Source organism: Nycticebus coucang, chromosome 5 (genome assembly GCF_027406575.1).
Source record: "Nycticebus coucang isolate mNycCou1 chromosome 5, mNycCou1.pri, whole genome shotgun sequence".
Lineage (NCBI taxonomy): Eukaryota > Metazoa > Chordata > Mammalia > Primates > Lorisidae > Nycticebus > Nycticebus coucang.
Genome location: NC_069784.1, coordinates 78596270 through 78607683, shown reverse-complemented (window position 1 = coordinate 78607683; position 11414 = coordinate 78596270). Strand labels below are relative to the sequence as shown.

The window sequence follows — 11414 nt, the reverse complement described above, 5'->3', positions numbered from 1 at the left end:
GTGTTTAGATGTGTAGACTCCTGATCAATAGTTTATATTAGGAAAACTAAAATGTTTGCCAGAATGGATAAAACTTGTTCTCCCCCACTCCTTTTCTCCCTACAAGTTATCGGCTTCAGATATTCCATTACCCTGTGTTCTTGATTACCTAACCATTGTCCTTTACTTTACATTCCTGGGAGTATGGGTTCTGCTTTCTATCTTGAACTTTGTCCTGCACACATTCTTGCATGTATACATTGATGTTTAAAAACAATAAAAGACCCCTGGAAAGACTGTAGGGGGCTGCACTGTCTTGAGCTGCCAGCAGGCATGAACGAATGGGTGTGTCTCCTCAGGCTTCCAGGCTTTTTGCTATAAATTCGTGCACAGTCTCCTGATTTTTTCCCAGCGCTGTTTTCCTTATCAGCCACCATCACAGGTCGGGGACCAGGGGAACCCTGACAGTAATGTAAGTCAAGTCAACTTTCTTCTCAAATCCCTTCTTCCATGCAGCTCTCCCCACCACACACGTACACGCCGTTACTGGCTAGCCTTGCACTGCTGGGTCTGTGGTCTGTTCTGCTTAATCATCCTCACATTTAACTTAACACAGCTCTAGTTCTCCTAGCTCTGGTTCTACTTCTAATCTTCTTTTCTTTCCAAAGTTAAATGACCTTTCCCCTCTAAGAATAACCACTCCTCTTAACTCTATCCTCTTTATTTCCACAGATCTTCCTTCAATATTTGTCCCCATCTTCCATCTCCTTTGGTTTCACTTTGTAAAACTCTATTGGCCTCCAAATTAATAATTTTCTGCTTATAAAAATTACCAGTTAGTCCAAATCTAGATGCTTAACCCTAATAACTCTCTTGATCTAAACTGAATGCCCAGTGTCCTGAGGGTACGTTTTTCAATACTGATACATCAAATATTAAGTCATAATATTTCGTCTTAATCCTTCCTCTTTTATTACCTTCCCCATCCATCTCTGTTCATGACACCACCTGCCAGCATCCTTAACTGAGTAACCGCAGTGGTCTTGCCCCGAGCCGTTAGCTTGCCTAGGCTTAACAGCCTTTTCTCCATAACCCAAAACTCCAGGTAGTTGTCAAAGTACATAGCATAGCTCCAGAATAGCTCTTTCATTTCTTGCTCTTTTTCCTTTCCCCACTAGATGATCACTAAAGGACATTTTTATTGGTCTGGATTTGCATTTTTTGTTGTTCTTTGTCCACTGGATAAAACTTGTTCTCCCCCACTCCTTTCCTTGTCATCATTTAGAAATGATGATCACTAGAAAAGGATTAGAGGCTCATGTTGAGGACAGAGCCGCCTACAGCCTTGTACTGTTCTACTCTGGACTGTGAATGAGATAGCACTGAATATTTTCTGATTCATAACATTTCCCTTTTTATAACACCAGAAATTCCCATTGGTGTTATGCTAGTTCAAGGTGCCACTCTCTGTAATGATACACTCTTACCTGGACTTTCCACTTTTTATTCCACATTTATAATCTGTACAAATATATACTACCTCAGCTAACTTTCATGTGGAATAAGTCCTGTAATATTACAGCTCTATTATAATTATGTCTTCATAATTATGAAAATCTCCAATTATGTCCATGGTCTACATATAAAATATTCATGTTAACAAGGAATTCAAGAATCTCCAAAATACTTTTCCAAGATTCTGGTCAACAATCTTTCCACACAAACTCTGATCTCCTACCAGCAGAGCTACTGGCTTGTACGGTCATTTAGCCTGTAATTCCCCACTCCCTGCCCCACAGATATTCAATTCCTACCCCCATCCTTTCACTCTGCTCAATGCGATTATCCAGTTGTGGCTCTCCTCATCCTCTTTCACAGAGAATAGCTAACAGAGACTGATGACTATCCCACAGTATTCGTTAATCTCACTGAGTTTTATCTACTGGGAACCTGGCTGTCTAGCTAAAGCTATGCGTGCTGACTTTTCTTGCCATGCAACTCAATCTGAGCCACAGGAACATGAGCAGAAGCAATGTGTGCTATTTTCTGAGAATTCTCATGATGGATATTTGGCCTGGACACTCTTCCTCCTCCATTTTTTAAGAAATTATGATCACTAGAAAATTGTTGGAGGACAGAGCCACCCCACCAACCTTAGACTGTTCTACTCTGGACTGTGAATGAGACAGCACTAAATACCTTCTGATTCAAAGCAGAGTTTTCCAGGCTTTGTCAGAGAAGTTTAATCAGTACTTGAGTAACTCGGGCATCTCTCTCTTCTTTCTGTATCTTTAGCATTAAGAGCTTCAAGTCATACCTATCATTATCATATCCCTGTGTCTTCACTAAAAGTTAATACACATCTCTCTCCTTTTCTATTAGATTATAAACAAATATGTATAATTGCAGTTGCTGATTTATCTTTGTGTCCCCCCTCAATTTCTAGCATAAGTTTTAAAAACTATGAAGCATTTAAAATGTACCTGATTCTTCAATGTTAATGTAAACATCTAAAATGATTACTTGCCTCTTTCTCTACACCTAATTTGAATCCTTTGTCTTTTTCCATAAGTCTGCTTTTTAAACATTTTCCAACTTCGCATAGCATTATTGAATGATGTCTTCTGTTTTAACTCCTGCAATCTACCCTCCTGCCAATCTACTTTCTTCCTCACTAACAGAGCTTTGCTCATGGCCCAACCTCAGCTCCCAGAACTGTCTCCCTTTTTTAGCCACCTCATATACTCATGATCTTGCCCGTTAAGCTGATGATTATAAGACTCTCTTAACTTACAGCCATAAATTCTCCCTTAATGTATTTCCACATATCTCTATAAATTCCTACCTTGGCAGTTCACCTTTACCTCGTACTTAATAATGCTTAAAATTTTACCCAATAACATCCATACCAGCTCTCTTTCCCACTTCGTTCATGTCTAAATTGATGTGGCAATTCTGTGAGCTCTTGAGACTTAAAGTTTATTTCTATTTTCTTTTAATCTTTCTTCCTTAAAACAGAAACTAGGTTTAAGCCACACAAGTTTTAAAAATAAAGTCTTTTTGGTTGACCTCTTCAATTTTCATTGCACTTTCTTCTCAGTTCTGAATCATGGACGTTCAATGGCAACTCCTCCTTGAGCTCCCCTTTTCTCCATTCTGTCTTACAAAATTGCCCTCTTATTAAGTTATGCAGCACTGTAGCATGCAACTCTATTTCTTTAGAACAAACCAATTTAGATTAGCTGCTGAATCAGATTAAAAATTCACTGCCTCTGATTTTCAATGTCCTGTATGAAGTATATACGACTCAGTAGTTTTAACTTAATTCAAACAATGATGTAAACTGATCAATTTTCTCATTATGACTTTCTTTACACTGTTCCTACTATAAGTCCTCTTCCCTCAGTTGATTCACCCAACTAGCGCTATCCTACTACTTCTTTCTGAAGTTTCATAGTGTTACTTTTGCCCCAAAGCTTACTTGTTTGAAATCTCTACCACCTCGCCCTGGTGCTCTGCTATTGGTTGCACTGGTTTTATATTCCCAATGTTCCATGAGGTACTTGACAGACAGGCTTTTTTATCTTTATCCTAATCATTATTATTATTTCTTGCATCATTCCAGTGCCTAAAACAAACACAATGCAATAACTGCAGGTTATAAAACTATAAGACTTGAATTCTAGCCAAATATGACTTTGTCCTTGATAACAGACCACTAAATCACCTGAACTGAATATTCATCTAAAAAAACAGGGAAAAACACTGAATGTGGAAGATAATATTTTGCAAAGTATATGTTACTATATAAAGATTAGCTAAAAATATATAATCTTTATTTAAACATTTCTATTCTAGATCCTTAAAGCAAAAAAAAGATACTAATTTAAAGTTCATATAAAATAATCTACTGAAGAAATACCTTTACCATTTTCTGAAAAATGCTAATTCAACATTACTTTGAGCACTTTATCATCTTAGCGGCAAACTACATTATAACTAGTGGAGAGTACAAAAATCTCTTTTTGAAACATCATATATTATTTTAAGCCAATGAACTATATACTTTTACACATTTGAAACTTTTCTTTTCCTTGCTATTTCCTTAAGCTGGAATGACCTTTTATAAGGTGTCTTATTCATATTTCAGAATTTAAATTCACCATGAGTTGATTTCTTTGTCGTCATTCTATTACATAATAATCCTCCACTTTCACTTGCATTATGAGCAAACCTTTCTTGAAAATCTAACAGTAAAAAAAAAAAAAAAAGAAAAAGAAAATCTAACGGTAGTAACTGAAATAGTCTGACTTTTTTTGTTCTGCCTTACCATGCTTAATTACTTAGTTAACTTAGCAATTACTCACCCCAATTTGTACATGAGTTAAGCAGGTTGGAATAGGAAAAATGAATGACTTTCCAGTTGAATTTGTCTTAAACAAAATAGACACAGTCATTTCTAAAATGAAGTATAAACAAAGATTCCAGTATGAAAAATATAAAGCTTTTTTATCATATACTATTTATGTATTGACTGTGATTTTGGAAGTTCCAAAGTAATTTAAAATTTGATAACTCTAATTTTTGATTGTTACTTCTTTGAGTTGTAAAAAATAAGATTATTTTAAGCAATAAGCATTTGCTGGGGACTAAAGGATCTATTAAATAAAAATAAAAATTCTAAATAGAAAATAAGATGTCTTTCTTAATAAGAGAAGTTTATATAATACAACCTTTTTATTATAAAATAAATCAGTTGACAGGATAAAGCTGAATTGATTATTGAGTATAAAAATGGGGAGCAGGTAATTGCTACATAAAAAAATCCATATACACTGAAAACCTTCACATAATAACTACCAGCCATGTTTTAGCCCCAGTTTGTTTTTTTTTTTCAAGTCACTTTAGCGACACTCAAGTTGTCACTCTTACTGAAATGAGCCATTTATGTTTTCAGCACAGATGCTAAGACCAGGTTGGCGCTAGCATAGGTGTGCAGGGAGCCACTGGTTTTTTTGGCATTTACTAGAGAAACAGTGCATATAAGTGGACTTCATAGTTACCTCCAGCGTAAAAGGAGAAAGCTGGAAATGGGGAAATATTTATAACAGTTGGATCTAGAAGGACTGAGAATCACAAAATTACACTATTATTAGAGGATGAAGTTTCTGCTATTAGTTTAACCCAGGAATGCCTCAAAGAGAAACAACTATAACAGCTATCATACTAGCCAACTATAAGAGCTATCATACGTGGTGGAAAAGCAGATTAAAAATCAAGGGTGGGAAAAAGATGAAATAGGTTCTCTATAGGTTTATTAGATAACAGACAGTCTCACACATCTCTGATAAATCTTTCATGATCTGTAGAAATTATGCCATTTTGGTGATTTTTCTGGCTTGCTTTCAATGAAAAGAAAAAAAAAAAAACAACCTTAAAAAAGGCATAGAGAACCCAGTAGAGTATTCCAATAAGTATTCCAAAAAATATTGAACTATGGAAAATGTAATTAAGAATAATACTACTTTCTGTTTATGTTTTATGTCATGCTTGTCAATTATAAAAGAAAGCTAACTATATTATCTCATTCTGAACTTCGACATATGACCTAAGAACATCATTAATGGTAGTATAAAAAATTTAGACTTGAAAAAACCAGGGATCTGCCCAAGAGTACCCAGAATAAAGGAGCCAGGTCTGTAACAGGGGTTTCCTGTGAACATGTGCATATTCTTTCAGTGCAATCCATTCCAATTAGCATTTAATTTTTTATCCTTTCCCATATATAAAAGAAGAGAATTCCTATGATCTAACTTATTTCCTAGTGATAGAAGAATACTATTTCTAGCTTCCTATTCTCGAATCAATGAGGAACTGCTCAATTTTACTCAGGAGACTCCTTTTCTCATCATTTTTTAGTACATTTATATTCTTCACTCCAGAACTAAATCCCATGCAGAAAGCATTCAAAATTAGGATTTGCTAATAATGCTTATGATATCATCAGAAAGAAAAAAAAAAAAAAAAACCCATACACACAAATGTTCAAGAAAAGGCCTTGTGATTAATAAATACCTTAACCGCTATCTGATCTTCATTCAGAATCATTACAGATCAAATGGTATTTTTTTCCTCACCATAAACCAAGACTAATAATATAAATATATCAAATGTTAAATTAATGGCATATGCATAGATATGAAGTTTAAAGTGTTCATAGAATTATCTTCTATATTTTACCATCACCATGTGAATTCTATTTTGCACATGGAATAGAATATTGCTTCTTTTACACTTTCAGAAAAATTTATATCTTTAAATCCATGAAGAAATGCTAAAATCCAGTGCCTTAGCGTTTTTGTGAACATTTGCAGTATCTTTGAGACACAACAAATCAAGTTAAAAGAATTTAACTCAATTTATTGAAAGAGGAGGGAAAATAAAACCCTTCAGGATAAACTGCTTATTTTTCAAAACCATTCATTTATTAAAAGACTTTGATCTCAGACAAGAAAATTCCAAGAAGTAACCTTAAAATATTTTATGTGTCTATTATAAACAATTATCAAAATTAGTGCTATATAACTTCGGGAAAAGCACCGTATCAAACACACTGCCATTAGGTTTTCTATCTAATACCTGCATGAAACACAGGGACTCACTACAGAAACCTTCTATAAAAATATCCTTGGTTCTCAGGTGGCGCCTGTGGCTCAACAGAGCAGGGCGCCAGCCTGAGGTGGCAGGTTCAAACCCAGCCTTGGCCAAAAACTGCAAAAAAAAAAAAAAAAAATCCTTGGTTCTCTAAAAATTAGTCTCTGTAGTTCTTTTTTTATAATATAGCTGAAAGTATAAGATATGGGATATATTTCTCAAACACTGTTTTACCCTGTCTCTTCTCAGTAGCACGATCCACACATATTCCAACCTGATTCTGAGCTACTCATGATCAGCAATTACCATTTCATTTTCAAGTGTTACTGTTTCGTTGCCTGTTTTTCACTTTCTTGATTAATTCTAAACACTGTCCTTGGTTATAAAAATTGTTGTGTTGTTATTCCAATTAAACAGTTTATACTACATATTACCCAAATAGTAATTTCTTTTCGGAAATAAGGATGATTGATACTCAGTTGATATAATACATCATATGTTGTTAGTTATGAATAATGTATATCCCAAATATTTTCTATTGCTCAATAAGTTAAATTTGTATTACTTAAAAAGTAATTGTGTGTGCATTAGAGTATGAGTCACACAGCCCATACCTGAATTTGTAATCACGCATATGTTAAGTAGTTTGGGAATTAGTTTCTAAGGAAAAGACTTCCCGAGTTATAGTTACCCTCCAAATCATTAATGAGCAGGATATTTTTCGAGTCTGTGTTGTATTTTCTATGCTCAGATGCAAAAGGCTTCATAATGTAAAATGATATGGTGAAGTTTTGAAGTTAGATGAAATTAAACTATGGTTAAAAAAGAAATGGAAGGAACAAAACATTTGAAAAATACTGTTACAGAAACTAAGAAATAATGTATGAGTTTAAAATTTAGAAAGATGTTTTTAATAAAATAAATGCAATTTAATGTAAATATATTTGGGTCAATTAAATACAGTCTAACATTTAAAAATTACCCATCAATCATATACTCATGATCCTGTTTGGCCAGAGTAAGCAAAAGCTATTTGAATGTATTAGCTAGTTAGCACTATGCCAAAAGATTTCCAAACAGGAAGAGTAGCAAGTGGGGTGGGGCGGCGGAGAGGAGACCACACCACTGGGGAAAGTGCCATGACTAGACCCAAACCAGAGTAACTCCCACATCGCAAGGAGGGTAGTCACTACATTCTGTGTATAGTCTTTATTGTTTATATCCATGTAAAGCTAGCCATTTTGCTCTTTTTTGGTATAGTCTCCTGCTGATTTTGAACATATATATAGCTAAGCCCCTCTTGTTTCTTCACCTGTGTTCCAGTTTTATTTTTCTAGCTGCCCACAGGACATCTCTACCTGGATTTACTGCTATACTTCAAACTCAACATGCTAATACCAAATTGATCACTCTTCCCAATCCAAACTGACACTGTGTAATAATTTAGCCAATTAGGCAGGTAATCCAAGCATTTGCCTACTATTTGGATGGGAATTCTTCTTTTTTTTTTTTTTGAGACAGAGTCTTACTATGTAGCCCTCGGTAGAGTGCTATGGTGTCACAGCTCATAGCAACCTCAAAATCTTGGGCTTAAGCTGTTCTCTTGCACCAGTCTCCCAAGTAGCTGGGACTACAGCGCCTGCCACAATGCCTGGCTATTATTTTGTTGCAGTTGTCATTGTTGTTTAGCAGGCATGGGCCAAGTTCGAACCCACCAGCCTCGTTGTATGTGGCGGCGCCCTAACCACTTTGTTATGGGAGCAGAGCTGGATTTGGTGGTGGGGCAATGGGAATTCTTAAAGTCAACACTCTTTCCTCTTCAATATCTGTATCAGGTATGTCACTAAAGTTAATTTATATTTTTTCTTCAAAATAATTCATGGATTGTCCTTTCACTCACATTTACCAACCCCCTTATTAGTCTAACCATTGCTCGTACTTTGGTGATCTTCCACCCCCCAGCTCTCCCTATCTTTGATTAGCTCATCTACATCTCTTTTGTCTATATCCTATATGTAACTGTTAGGCAAATCTTTCCCAATTTTAATGTTTTATTTTTTGATTGAAAATCTTCAAGACGTCTTTACGGCTTTCCATTCAACTCTAACTTATTTGGCTCTATTTTCAGGGATTTAGAAAATCGAGTCATATCACTGTTTCCCATTATGCTCTAACAAATATTTTATAGTTTATTTAAATAAACCACAAATATCTCAGACATGGTATTCATGGAACATCCTACATGGCATCCCTATCAAGAGCCATATGCTTTGTTGATGTTCTTCCCTCCACTGAAATTTTCCTCCATTACAGTCTATTTTTAAATAGTCTACTTATGCAGTAAAGCATAATTTACCTATTGGAGGATATACCCCTTGAGAAGAAGATATGCCATATTTATTTTAATCTAGTCCATTTGAAATATTCTTTCCATTGTCCCCCATGTAATATCATTTTCTTCACCTTTGAAATCCTAATTTATTTATTGGAATAGTAGACTCTTTGAAGGAAAGTAGTATTTCATCTTAATTTGCAATCTCTTATATCATTAGATCAATCCTGAAAATGTTTGAAGTGTGCAATGAGTAGTATTTCTGTATTGAGTCCACATACATGGAAAAATTAAATCCTGTGGCACTTTGTTCAGTGATATTTAGAAAGTGTGATACCACTGGATATAGATGATTCAGAGAAGAGCTCCTTATTTACTGAATAATTATCATAATTATTTCCAATGCGTAGCACACAGGAAAATAGGTTCTTAGATGTAATGTAGAAGCATTCTAGAGTTTATAAAACAATCGCTGAAATTTATCTATTCTTCAGTATCCATTTTATCAAGCAAGTGTAATGTGGTGCTGTTGACAGGTAGTCAATATTTGACGCTTTGGACAAACAGTATTTGTCTCAATTACCTGTTTACCTTGTCTGCCTGTCTTTTTTATGATCTATTTACTGAGTGGGAGTGTTTCACATTTAAACTAGTGATGGAAAAAATCCTGCCACTTTAAATACAAAGAAAAGATGTATTCAGAATCATACAACTTCTACATTTAACACAGTTAAATATGTATTTTCGTCAATCACAAAAAACATCAGAATGGTTATTAACCTATAAAATCAAGAGGTAAAAAATGAGCTTTTTATTCCTTCATCATAAGCTCAAGAGTCTTCAGCGAAAGTGGCAAAATCTAAAATATGACTGGCTTTTAAATGAGATGTAGTTCCTTGATAAAGTAAGTAAGAATATTAAGAATCTCAGGCAACTGCCAGGATGGCCTGCCTCATTGGAAACAGCACATAAAAAAAGTGAGAACAAAATATTTTTTAACAACACAAGAAAAAACAACGTGAAACTAAATGAAATTGTGCAGAAATTCTAAGAAGCAACTGATCTTTTCAAGAAACTGAGAAGGAGGCACAATAATGCCAACCCCAGTTAGCAGGATTTTGGCTATGAATGAAAGCTCTGCTTCTAAATGCACACAAAGAGAAGTGAGTCTTAGCCATTATTCAGCTCTTTTAAGCACAGCTTTCCCACCACTGGTAAGCAATGTTGATAACATAATCCTTGAGCATGAATTAAGGAGGTCTCCTAAATACTGATTGCTGACAGGGATGGAGGACTGAGACTGGGAATCCTTTCTCCACTCAGTGCTGGGAGCAGAAATAGTTCTTTAGATAATGTATTAGGGTTTTTTACTGTCCTGAAAATGGCTTTTTTTTTTTTTTTTGTCCTTTCTCTGATTACCTAGCATAAGGTTACTTCTGGGTGTCTGGGCAAGTTAGCTAAAGAATAGACATGACAGTTGTCTTGATGTAACAGGCCAGGTGGTCCCACCTATGGTGTTTTCTGTCTGTCTCTGTGTGCGTTTCTACTGTGGAATATGCGAGTCACTTCATCCCATTTTCCTTCCCTGCAAAATGATCATATTGGCCTCAGTGCTCTGAAGTTCTCTTCACTCTTTGAAGATCGTAATTTCAACATAGAAAACAAAGAATGTTTTGTGAGGAGGTTGGATGGGATCATGTCAGATTTTTGAGAATAAGGGCTGCCACTTAGATTTAAGATAATCTAGAGGAGGGGTATTATTAAAATGTTGGATTACCTACAAATATTTAAACAAATCTAATTGTTATAAATAATGATTACTTTTAATTTTAAAGAAAGTTGAGGTTAACGTTTAATTCAATATCATCTAAAATAATATATTCTCAACCAGTAGCAGACACACTAAAGCTACCCATACAATTTTTATTACATTTATTGGAATTTTTTCCTTGAATGTATTAGTACTTCAAAGAAAATTTTATGTATTTTATAGGTCGTTCTTTTATTTAACATAGCTAGTGCTTCTCCACTTTATGCTACACTGAAATATTTATAATACTCTGATATAAAAGTTTATGTATATTAACCTCTCAGAGAATCAGAAGTCAATATTAAACATCATCCTCAGCAAATTTTAAGGTGTATTTCAGATTTATTTAGCAAAATCTAAGAACAATTTATAAGTTAATTTGTCAAGTTGCATTCAATTCTTACAATCTTCAAATATTTTGTCCACTCATTCTAGAGAAATCAATGAAAGCTCTTTACTTTGTAATCTTTGATATGTAATATTTTTCTAAATTAAAATATACTTCACACACTTAGATATATATGTATGTAGACACTATTGAACAAATGGTGAGAGAAGATTCCTAAGAGATGTCTTCTATTATTATTTGTATTATCATCTATCACTATCCGATTTTCTCTCTTATCTTCAGTTTTTATG

At 34.5% G+C, this 11414-nt stretch overlaps 1 protein-coding gene across 5 annotated transcripts in view; it reads right to left on the bottom strand.

Annotated features, from left to right (window-relative positions):
* Positions 1 to 11414, bottom strand: part of GRIK2 (glutamate ionotropic receptor kainate type subunit 2) — a 735964-nt gene that overhangs the window by 137702 nt on the left and 586848 nt on the right. The gene's annotated exons all lie outside the window — the stretch shown is intronic.